Here is a 13,334-nt window from a genome sequence, read left to right on the forward strand (position 1 = left end):
CCCAAGGCCATAATCAGTGATGGAGGTACTCATTTTTGCAACAAACCTTTTGAAATCCTATTAGCCAAGTATGGAGTGAAGCATAATGTAGCTACACCTTATCATCCTCAAACTTCCGGGCAAGTGGAGCTAGCAAAGAGGGAAATAAAGAACATACTGATGAAAGTGGTGAGTACAAGCAGAAAAGATTAGTCTATTAAGCTACATGATTCATTATGGGCATATAGAACAGCTTATAAGACTATTCTTGGCATGTCCCCCTATCGTCTTGTCTATGGCAAAGCCTGCCACCTCCCTGTGGAAGTTGAATATAAGGCTTGGTGGGCAATCAAGAGGTTAAACATGGACTTGATCAGAGCTGGGGCAAAGAGGTGTTTAGACCTTAATGAGATGGAGGAATTAAGAAATGATGCTTACATCAATTCCAAAGTTGCAAAACAGAGGATGAAGAAGTGGCATGATCAACTAATCTCCAACAAAGAATTGCAGAAAGGACAAAGAGTCCTACTCTATGACTCAAGGCTCCATATCTTTCCAGGGAAGCTCAAGTCAAGGTGGATAGGTCCTTTCATTATTCACCAAGTACATCTCAATGGAGTGGTGGAATTACTAAATTCCAATGGCATAGACACCTTTAGAGTCAATGGTCATCGCCTCAAGCCATTCATTGAGTCGTTAAAGCAAGAAAAGGAGGAAATCAACCTCCTTGAGCCACAAAAAGCCTGATCAGAGAAGGGTTAGATGGACTTGGTTTCACCAAAGTCCATAATTTTGTTAAATATGTTAATTTTTTAGTTTTGTAAACTATTTGGTTGTAATTTTGGGTCTTGAAATTATGTAAATTGTAACTAACTTAATCTTTTTTAATGATTAAAAGCAGAAGTAGATTCTTGCCACTCAGGCCAACACACTGCCATCCTGAGGCAGATCCAGCATCATCTTGGCAGTACATCAGCTCCTGAGCATGCTATTCCCAGCTCATCAGAGCCATCATGGGCCCCTCCTTTTGTTGATCAGCCTATGCCTCATCAGGAGCCTCCTACAAGAGAGGTAGCTGAGCCATCATTTCCACAGCATCACTCCATGTCACTCAGGATGTACCACTTCCTCCCTATTTTTCAATCACTTTTATCGCATTGAGGATAATGTTCAGCTTGGTTGGAGGGAGAGTTGAGGAAGGAAGTTTTTGTTATTAATGCTAAGTTATTTTGGTAATTTAGTTGCTTTTTGCTTAATTTTAAAATTTTTTAAGTTTTTATTCTACTCTCCATGGTTATTAAGGAAAAATTTTCAAAATGAAAAGGGAGAAATTGAATTTTTGTCTTTTTACTTGACTTAGAGTTTGTATTATGCTTACTAAAGTTGATGAATTGTTGAAGCTTCTATTGAATTCAACCTCAGTTCTTCCACTTTGAGCTATTCACACACTGTGCACAATAGGTTTCGATTATAAGATAAAAAACTATTTCCCTTTTAACTTAGGAAAAAATTAGACTTGGTACCTTTACCTCATTTAATAGTGTTGGGACACCTTATAAAAGGCCAATGAGCCTTTGAGAAAAAAGAAAGAAAGAAAAATGTTTACTTGCCTTGAAACCCGAGCAAGGTCTGAAGGGTATATGGTGAAAATCTTTAAAACTTGGTGCCCTAAGCCTTCATTGGTTGGGAGTCACTGACCTCAATGCTCGTTACAAGGGTGGATAGGTGGAGTTTAACATACTGTAGGTGCTTGGGTATTAAAAATTCATTCTCAAAAGTTCGAGGTAAAATCTGAGGAGTCAGTGGTTGAAAGATCCTTAAAGCTTGATGCCCTAAACCTTAATTGGTTGGGAGTCATCGATGGACCCCCGTTACATGGACAATTTAGAAAAGAATACCTTTAGCCTTGTACTCCTACAATGAAAAAAAAAATTGTGAACCAAAAGGTGCATTCTTAGCCTATTGGAGGTTGATCAGTTTGCTAAGCTTTGAAAAAGAACTAGGTTGGGGGGAAAGATTAGTTCAACATACTATATTCGGAAGCTAATAAATAACACTTAGATTTTTGTGGAAGAGTAAGGTTTGAGCCTTTGGGAGTGGAAACTCTTTTAAAACTTAAATTTGCATAATGTCTTCTCTTTAAGAATTGTGATTAGACAAGTTATTTGATAACTCTTGTTGAAATTTGAGTTTTACTTCTTTAATGTTCCATGTGAGAGTTAGATCATCATGCTACTTGAAAATTGTTTTTTGATCAGCATGATGTTGTAAATTATAGTACTGTTTATTTTTATTTTTCTCTCCTTCATTGCTAAGGGACTAGCAATATGTCGATTGGGGGGAGTGATTACTACTCAAAAAGTGCTATTTCACAGCTTGTAATTAACTCTTTTAAACACTTTTGAGTAGTAATTATCACATTTTAACCCAATTAACATATTAAGGACCCTTGCAATCAATTCTAATCAAATTGTGTTAAGTTTTGGTGTTTTGATAGCTTTTTGATCACCAAAGCAATCCGAGATTGAGGAGAGTTCTTTGGAATCCATGGCAAAGATATCTGGACAGGGAGTCCGGACACACTATCGGAGGGCGGCGGAACGTGGGCTGTAGCAAGGCTTGCTCACTTTAGTCAATGATCAGGACAACATATCCGGATAGGATATGCTATCATCCGGGGTGTGATGATCACGAGTGTCGTGTGCTTCTCCCAGAGGGAGTCCGGATAGGGGAGCGCACCGTGTGTCTTCTTGGGGAATTCGGATGGAGTTGCTCCGGATATAGATGCGCGCTCCATGTCATCAGGGGGAGAGGTCCCTACACCTCGCACACGCAGATGGTCCCCCTTTTGCGGCGCGCAGGCATAGCTCATTCCACCCGGGGAAGAATTCTGTCCGACCAACATTCCATTTTTTCCAGATATCTCACATCTGGAATTCTGCCCGGTCAGATATGTCCGGATCCTTTGATCGGATATTTCACATCCGACGCCTGACGCCGGATGGGAGAGGAGGCGTTTCAACTTTCCCGGTCAGACATGTTCGGATCCTCTGATAGCGCTTACCCGGAGAGCATCCGCGGCCAACATTTCAGATTACCCGGATTTTGCATAGTGCCGCGGTGTTCTCTTAAAGCTTCCCGATATTTTCGACTGACATTTTGAGATATTTTGCTTTAGATATTTGATGTCTAAATCCCCAAACTCTCCTTGTAACCCACTTATCATAGGATTCCTTAGTCTTTAAGTAAGAAAAGGGTGAATAACCTCATATATATAGTTTGTAATTTCCTTTACATAGGATATATCATATCATGTAAGGTAGGAGCAGAGAGCTTGTTCTGAGACGCATCCTTTGTACAATTTTGCAAGAAATATATTTTACAGAGCACTTGCTCTGTTTTTCCTATATATTTTTGTTTTCTCATTCTTTTTCTTACTAGCCAAACAAGCTCTGAGGAAGTTTCCTCAGAGAATGAGTGGCTAGACTTTTAGTTCCTTGGAGCTAAGGTTGCCGGGAAAGGTTCCAAGTGCAAGAATTTATAGCTTTGTGGTTTCAGCCATTAATGAAGAGAAAGTGTGATCCTTTAATGATTTCTATGTTTTTAGTTAACTTAAAACAACTTCAATTCACTAAGCCAACACTTGGTTAGGCAAGTGATCTCCATCCATGGAGATTCACTAGTTTACCTCTTACGAGCTTTTGGGAAGTGACTTGAAGGTAGCATTTTCTAGAATTGCCAACACTTGGTAAGCTTTTGGACTCTAAGGAGACATCCATTAGTTATCTCTTGCAAGCTTGAGAAGGGAAGTCCAAAGTTAAAGATCACCTTGAATGGCAAATGCTAGGTGAGAGGCACGAGCCATTGCAAGTTGCATCAGTGAGAGGGAATTAGAGCTAAAATCCATTTAAAGGATACATCTGTACAACACCGGTTAGAGAATTGACTATATGTTAATTCTCTAATACGAGGAAATGAACCAAACGACCGGAGCTCTGTTTTTGCATAAGGAACCTCCCCTGTGAACCCAAACCTCCAAGGAATGTTTTTCTTCATAAGTAATTTCCATTACTTTCTTTTTAGTTAGCTTGAAACAAAACCTCATTTAACCAAAGTTTGTGTTTTATTTCTTAAGCTAACCTTGAAATGAAAAAACACCAATTTACTTTGAATTGGTATCAGTTGTGAGTTGAAAACCCTTCCCAGTGAACGATCCTAGAGCCACTATGCTATATTAGCTAAAGCTATCTTAATGCATGGTGATATAGGTTATAAATTTTGTTAATTACTCTCTCAATCAAAGAGCACCAGCTGGACATGAATCAGCTGAGACACCAATTGGGAACAAATCATTAACTTAAAATGTCGTTAAATCACCTGGGCCAACACTTGGTAAGGCAAGTGATCTCCATCCATTGAGATGCACTAGTTTATCTTTTGCAAGCCTTTGGAAGGTGGTTTGAAGGTAGGATTTTCTAGAATAGCCAACACTTGGTAAGCTTTTGGACTCTAAGGAAACATCCATTAATTATCTCTTGCGAGCTTGTGAAGGGTAATCCAAGATTAAGGATCACCTTGAATGGTAAATGCTAGGTGAGAGGCACGAGCCATTCTAAGATGAATCAGTGAGAGGATTTTAGTGTTTGAATCCATAAAAGGGAAGCATCTGTAACACACCGGTTAGAGAAATAACTATATGTTAAATCTCCTATGTGAGGAAAAGATTCAAGTGACCGAAACTCTATTTTTGTATTAAGAGCCTGACCCCAGTGATCCAATTACTCCAAGAAGCACTTTTTTTTATAAGTAATTTAAGTTACCATTTTTGGTTAGCTTAAAACCAATCCTTTTTCAATCAAAGATTATGTTTTCTTTTAAAGCTAACCTTGAAATGAAAAAGCACCAATTCAACTTTGAATTAATATCAGTTGTGAGTTGAAAACCCTTCCTAGTGAACGATCCTAGAGCCACTATGCTATGCTAGTTGAGGCTATCCTAGTACATAGTGAAATAGGTTATAAATTTTGTTGATTACTCCCTTCTGAGGACCAAAATCAAGGTGCACCAGTTGATTGAACACCAATCAACAGGACATACACCAGTTGGGCATGAAATCAATGAGCATCCCACAGAGTCTATTCCATCCACCCCTGCTGCACCATCTATGCCTCAAGCCGCCTCTACTGATCCTCCAGCTACACCCCCTGTTCCACCAGCTGCACCTCATCCATCATAGGACTTTATCACCATATCTGGCTCAAAGTTTTGTGGCATGGTATTATTATTCAGGACACTCAACGCCGTGCACGACGCTTTATTCCGGAAGATGAGAGACATCCAAGCTCAGCATGATTGGCATTCTATTATTCTTGACCAGCATACTGCTATCCTTAGTTAGATACAATAGCATCTGGATCTTGCACCACCTCAGACTAATATTCCTGGACCATCAGAGCCAAGAGCTCTAGCTGAGGAGACGATTTTGGCTGAGGAGATCATCACAGCTGATGTCCTGTCCCAAGCCATTCACGAGATAGCCCTAGAGCCCTCATGTCTACTAGAGAACCTCGCTCCTTGATCATTTCTTTATATTGTATTTACTTAGTATATTAGTTGATATTATATATTCTGGGATTGGATGTATTACATGATCATTTCATTGTACTTTCTCAAAGTAATATATACATATCATTTTTGTTTATACTCGACATTTTCTTTTCTATCCCCTTTACTCATTAATCTTTTGTTTTTTTTTTAATCATGTGGTCTCTCCTATACAACTCAGACTCCATGTCACTCGGGAGGTACCGCTTCCTCTCTTTATTTATAATCGTTCTTGCCACATTGAGGGCAATGTTGATCTTGGTTGGGGGGAGAGTAAAGGAAGGAAGCTGTTAATAATGCTAAGTTATCTTGTTAATTTAGTACTTTTGGCTTTATTTTTAAAATTTTAAATTTTTTCTTAATTTTAAAAGTTTTACTCTACTCTACATGGTTATTAAGGAAAAATTCTCAAAATGAAATGAGAGAAATTGAATTCTTACCTTTTTATTTGAATAGTAGAGTCGTGTTATGCTTATTGAGGTTGATGAATTATTGAAACTCCTATTGATTCAACCTTATTTCTTCCACTTTAATCTTACCACACATTGTGCACTTTAGGTTCCGTTTATAAGATGAAAAACTATCTCACCTCCTGAACTTAGGAAAATTTAAACTTGGTACCTTTGACCTTGTTTTAATAGTGTTGGGACACCTTATAAAAGGCCAATGAGCCTTTGAAAAAAAAGAGAGAAAAAGAACAAAGTGTTATGCTTGCTTTGAAACCCGAGCAAGGTCCGAGGGGTATATGGTGAAAATCTTTAAAACCCAGTGCCCTAAGCCTTTATTGGTTGGGAGTCACTGACCTCACTGCTAATTACAAGGGTGAATAGGTGGAGTTTATCATATTGTAGGTGCTTTGGTATTAAATTTCAATCTCAAAAGTCCGGGGTAAAATCCGAGGAGTTAGTGGTCAAAAGATCCTTAAGGCTTGATGCCCTAAACCTTGGTTGGTTGGGAGTCATCGATGGACCCCCATTACATGGACACTTTAGAAATTAATACCTTTAGCATTGCACTCCTACAAGGAAAAAAAAAAATGTGAAATAAAAGAGGTGCGTTCTTAGCCTATTGAAAGTGGTCAGTTTGCAAAAGTCTGTGAAAGAACTAGGTTAGGGGGAGAGATTAGTTCAGAGTACTATATTCAGAAGCTAATAAATAACACTTAGATTTTTATGGAAGAGTACTGATTGAGCCTAGGAGAGTGGGAATCCTATCATGACTTAAATTTGCATAATGCCTACTCTTTATGAATTATGATCAAGTAAGATTTTTGATACCCTCTTGTTGAAGGATGGGTTTTGTTTCTTTAATGTTCCATGTGAGAGTATGTTTTACAATCATGCCACTTATGATTTTTTAGAGTGATCAGCATGATTTTGTAAATTATTTTACGGTCTTAATTTTTGTTTTTCTCTCCTTCATTGCTAGCTTGTTATAGACTCTTTTAAACACAAGGGAAGATGGAAGTGAAAAGAATCAAAAGGATAGAAACAAAACTCAAAGACAGACAAAGTGAAGATGCACAATGTAGGAAATAAGAAATCCTGAATAACCCAAAAATGAAACAAACGAACAATGACACAATAGACTCACAATACTCATTGATCCAGATAATAAATGCAAAGCTCACAAGAGGAGGTCCCTAACCCAGGTGAGAAAAAGGTATGCAAGGCAAAGTGAACGAATAGGTCATAATGAATCGTGTGAGGCTCAATGGGCTAGCAATGGGATATATCAATGTGTGGGCATGCAATAGGGAATATGGCTACTCAAAACAATGACCACCCATCCTTTAACCATGATCTCATGTGTAAAACTTCTTCTGCTGATCCACATTGACTGGCTCCAAAAACTGATTTTCATTCAGATCTGGTAGCTCCTTCTCGGGTCAAATCTCGGATAACATACGGCCCGCTCTAGCTCAGTTTGAACTTGCCATTAGGGTCATTGATCAATCCCCTGAGGACCTTCAAAACTAGGTCACCTTTGTAGAATTTCCTAGGCTTAACCTTCTTCTTGAATGCATGAGTCATTTTCCTCTTATAAGCCTGAACATGATCTACTGCCCTCAATCTCCTCTCGTCTAGAAGGCTAAGCTGATCATAACGAGACTGAGCCCACTCGGTCTCGTATATCTACTCTTCTAATGCTACTCTCAAAGATCTCATCTCAATCTCAACAGGTAGCACTACTTCCATACCATACATCAAGGAGTAAGGCATAGCTCTAGTAGAGGTACGAAAAGAAGTGCGATAAGCCCTTAGCGCGAAAGGGAGCTTCTCTAACCAATCCCAAGAAGTCTCAACCATCTTCCTCAAAATCCACTTAATATTTATTGGCGGCCTTAACTGCCTCATTAGTCTGCGGCCTATACGCAAGCGATCTATGATGCTGAATGCCATACTCCTGAACCAATGTATCCACCTCACCTCTGAAATGCGCCCCTCTGTCTGAGATCAACTCATAAGAGACTCCGTATCAGCAGATAATATGCGATCTGATGAACTTGGCTACCTTGGTCGCTGTCAATTTGGCGTAAGAAGCGGCTTCCACCCACTTGGTGAAGTAATAAATGGCTACTAAGATGTACTCGTGCTCGTTGGAAGACTTGGGCCAGATCTTTCCAATAATATCAATTCCCCACACTGAAAAATGGCCAAGGGGATGTGAGTGCAAGTAACTCCGAAGGTGGCATGTGAATGAGATCATCGTGCATCTGGCACTCTGGGCACCTTTGAACTAACTAACAACAATCTGCCTCCATGGTTAACTAGAAATAACCTATCCTCATAATATTTTGGGCCAACATGTGTCCTCCCATGTGTGGGCCACAAACTCCTGCATGAACCTCTCTCATCACTTGATCTGCAGAGGCACGGTCTAGACATAACAACAATAGGCCATCGGGCGATCGTCTATACAATGACTCTCCAAAAATCACAAATCTAGTGGCTAACTACCTCAAAGCTCTCCTATTCTTGACAGTGGCTGACTCAGGGTAAGCGTCATATGATAGAAACTGATAAATATCATGGTACTGTGGTAGTCCATCCTAATCCTCGATATCTCAAATCAAACAACAATAAGTTGGTGCGGGCCTAGTCTCAATTAGCAATGGTCACACAGTCACTCCCACAAGGATCTCAATCACAGAAGCCAAAGTGGCTAGCGCATCAGCAAACTGATTTTCTGCCCTAGGCATCTCAACTCCTCAAACCTATCAACCAACAAATCCAAATAAGAATGATAGGGTTTCAACTTCTCATCCTGAGTCCTCCAGATACCTTAAGTCTGTTGAATAACCAAGTTGGAATCCCTGTGGATTTCCAACTATCTAACTCCAAGATCGAGTGCAGTCTCTAGACCTGTAATGCATGCCTCGTGCTTAACAACATTATTCATCAGCTGGTGATGATCGGAGAATGCCAATCGGACTGATCTGGGAATATGATCACCCTGAGGTGATATTAATAAGATGCCAATACCAAACCCTGACTGATTGGCGGCACCATCAAAGTACAATCGCCATCTTACAATACTAGTCACTAAGACAAACTGCTCATCAGGGAAATCATCATCAACCGGTCTATCATCAGATATTGGCAAAGAAGCCAAATAATCTGCAACAATGCTCCATTTTACTAATTTCTACATGACATACTGAATATCAAACTCTGTCAATAGCATTAACCATATCATGAGCCTACCAGTCAAAACAGGCCAGTCAAACAGATATCTCAAAGGATCTAATCGTGAGACCAATAATATGGAATACTCAGTCACATAGTGTCTCAGCCTTCTGGTAACCCAAACCATTGCCAAATAGAGGCACTCAATCATAATGTATCTGCACTCATACTCAAGCATCCTCTTACTCAGATAATAAATGGCTGACTATTTTCCTGAATCATCGAGTTGAGCTAACATGCATCCCACGACAATGTCCGATACTGACAAGTACAGAAGTAGAGGGTGCCCTAGCATAGGCAGTACTAAAACTAGATAAGAAAGGAGACACTCCTTAATCTTCTCGAAAGCATGCTGGTAATCATCATCCCAAACTGTAGGCTAGCTCTTTCTCAGAAGACGGAAGATAGGCTCACATATGTTTGTCAATCTGGCAATGAAATGATTGATGTACTGTAATTTTCCAAGAAAGCCTTTGATCTCTCTCTCAGTCCTCGGAGCAGGCATGTCAAGTATGGCTCTGATCTTCTCTGGATCAACCTCTATACCACGCTCACTAATGATATGCCTTGGTAATTTCCCAGAAGTTACCTCAAAGGTGCACTTCTTGGGATTCAATCTTAATCTGAACTATCTGATCCTCTCAAAGAATCTCTGTAAGGCTGCTAAGTGATTTGCCCTGTCTCGAGACTTCACTATCATGTCATCCACATATACCTCAACATCTCTATGCATCATGTCATAGAATAGAGTAGTAGCAGCTCTCTGATAGGTGGCCCCTGCATTCTTCAACCCAAATTGCATAACCTAATAGCAGTAAGTACCCCACTCAATGATGAAAGAAGTCTTCTCCATATCCTCTGAAGCCATCAAAATCTGATTATACCTAGAAAACCCATCCATGAATAATAACATCTAATGCCCTGCAGTTATATCAACCAACATATCGATGCGTGGGAGGGGAAAATCATCCTTAGGATTGGCCTTGTTCAGATCTCGAAAGTCAACACAGACTCTAACTTTGCCATCCTTTTTAGGAACATGGACGACATTAGCCAACCACTCAGGATATTCGACCACTGATAAGAAACTAACACTGAGTTGTTTCTGAATCTCTTCCTTAACTTGCAAACTCCATCGAGGGTGTAACCTCCTCAATTTCTGCTTAACTAGTCTAGCATGTGGCAGGATGGGCAAGTGATGTTGGACTATAGAGGGATCAAGGCCTGGCATGTCCTCGTATGACCATGCAAATACATCCAGGTATGACCTAAGCAGGTCAATCAATCTGCTTCTCTCATCAGGAGATAAAAAGGTGTCAATCTTCAACCCCCTAGGCTAATTAGGGGTCCCGAAATCTACCAACTCAGTGCTACCAGAAATGGGTGTTACTTTTCTTTCCTCCAAATCTGAATCAAAATTTGACTGATCCCTCAATGGGTCATCTAGGCCTCTCACATCATCAACATCATGTATATATGTTGTGGGTGTCAGTGATACAATCAAAGGAAAATGCAATGACATAGGTGAATACTCGAAAACACTCACATCATTATTGTTTCCACCAGTCACATCATCAAAGTGGGTGACAAACCTGAACATAGTGTCAAAAGAAAGAGGTGGGTCCACTGAATCGGACGATCCCTTAATAGTAATAACATTAGGAGTAACAACAGCAACAGAGTCATCATCATCTATCTCAAGCATAAAAGCCCAAAAACATATCTAAAACAGAATAAGGCCCGTGTGGGGCTGCATCCAGAATACGACCCGTGCTAATCATATCCATCTCGTCTGTGCAAGCATCATAAAGAGTCACATCATCAGTGTCAATCATAGAAACTCCGAACAAATCGAAATCAAAGTGGGGACCGTGTGGGACTACATCGAGAATATGACCTACCCCTATCATGTCCATCTTGTCCATACAAGCATTAGGCAGAGTCACTCCATCTGTATCAATCACAGTATCCATAAGTATATCATAATAAAAAAATGCCTCCGGGAAGCATATAGAGAACATGTTGGCTCGATCGGGCTACGGGGGTGCAACTGTCATAACATTAGGTGTCTCAGGGATCCCGATACCCAAATGCATATGCCCCAAGGTCCGCTGGAGGTCCTGAACCTCAACAGCCTTTGAAATACAAATGATCCTCTCCATGTGGGGTGCATGATCTGAACCTCTGACAAAGTAATCAGTCAACTGAAAGGTGTACGGGCGAAGGGGGTAATCAAATGGAACCCCAAACAAGTGGGCCCTTACTCTATCCTTGCGCAGTTGCGCCATGTAACGTGCATCCTCCTCTGTAGGAGTGTAACCTAACCTATAAGGTATGTCATGATCACTATGAAAGTAAACTCACGTAGTCTATGTTGGCGGTGGCCCAATCCCAAGCCGGGCAGATAAGAAACGCCCCTCATCATGTTAAGCACCAAGGTGCTACTGCACTGGTCGAATGACATAGGCACCATATCTCTGCTGTCATCCTCTAAACTGACAATCTGAACCTCATCGAAAGTAAACCCAGTCAAATGCAAGTCATCCTCATTGTGACTAATCTATAATACTGGCTTGGAAGAAGTGACAACATCCTAGTCAGACTGTATCGTGATAATGCGACCCTTGTGTATGAACTTCACCTTCTGATGAAGGAAAGATGGTATGGCACCAACCTTATGAATCCAAGGACGACCAAAAAGCAGGTTAAAGGATGACTGAATCCTCAAAACATGGAAAAACATTGAGTATCTGATTGGCCCAATCATAACGTGTCCAGTGAGAGTACCCATAACTGTCCTCTGAGTCCCGTCATAAGCTCTGATGATCTGTGTAGAAGGCCCAAAATCAGATGGAGAAAAGGCAAGGGCAATGGCTGTAGCCAAAGGACAAATATTCAGGGCAGAGTCATTGTCCAGCAAGACTGTTGGCACTTGATGACCTGAACATGCAACATCAATGAACAAAGGCCGAACATGATCTGACCCCTCTGGTGGCAAGTCATCATCGAAAAACACAATGCACGTAACCCTATCAGTTGTTAGAAAGTTAATCAACCCCTCTGGGGTGGTAGCAATGTCAACCCTAATATAATTGAGAGCTCTGATCAATGCATCTCTATGTGTGCTAGATGAAGCTAATAAGCTCCAAATAGATATGCGAGCTTGCGTAGTGCGCAATTGGTGTAAAATCTCGTCGTCATCTCTCTGAAGCTCCTCCCTAGCAGTTGTACCAACAAATGGCCTATCGACAGGTAGAGGATGTGCTACTCTCCCGCTCCGTGTGACTATCTGAACATCTCTATGAGCAGGCCCATACCCTTCCAAGAACAAAATGAAGGGTGTCAAAGGTAGCACATGTTATAAATACATTGGTAAAACTGCGGGCTATCGGGGAATCTCATCTGGGGCCAACTTGAATGGCCTGGGGACTTTTTGTCCATGGGTATATCCACTAAAATCTGAGTCCTTGTACAAACTGATCAGTTGAGGAGCCTCTCTATCCCATCCCATCATAAATACATCACCCTCTATGTGCTCAATCAAATGGATTCCCCATAGGGGTGGAGGTACAACTCTAGTGTCATGAGTAGGTAATAGGTCTATGGTCACTATGGGTCGTCCCAAATCAACCAAAACCTGATCAATCAAGTCCTATATAGCATGTCTCAGTGCTGAGCAACAGTCTGTATCATGGCCCGCTCTTTGGTGGTAAGCACAGTAAAGGTCTGTCCTAAATCCTGGTGGGGTAGGCTGTAGTGGTGGTCTGGGTGGTAGCGGGGCAATCAATCCCCCCTCAACTAATCTTTGAAATGCTCTGCTCAATGGCATCCCAAGCTATGTAAATTGTTTAGCTGGCCTTGGCGGAGGCGGTGCTCTATACTGATGGAACTGCATGGGTGGCCTCTGGAATGCCTGTGTAGCATATATTGGCTGTGGCGATGGATGCAGATAAGTAGGCCCTACTGGCCTAATGGGAATAGCTGGTCTGTACTGATCATGTTGTATCATCTTATAACAGGTATCTGAAAACTGCCTTTGAGTCTGAGGCCAACGCGAGGACC

This window comes from Vitis riparia, chromosome 17 (genome assembly GCF_004353265.1).
Source record: "Vitis riparia cultivar Riparia Gloire de Montpellier isolate 1030 chromosome 17, EGFV_Vit.rip_1.0, whole genome shotgun sequence".
Taxonomy (NCBI): Eukaryota; Viridiplantae; Streptophyta; class Magnoliopsida; order Vitales; family Vitaceae; genus Vitis; species Vitis riparia.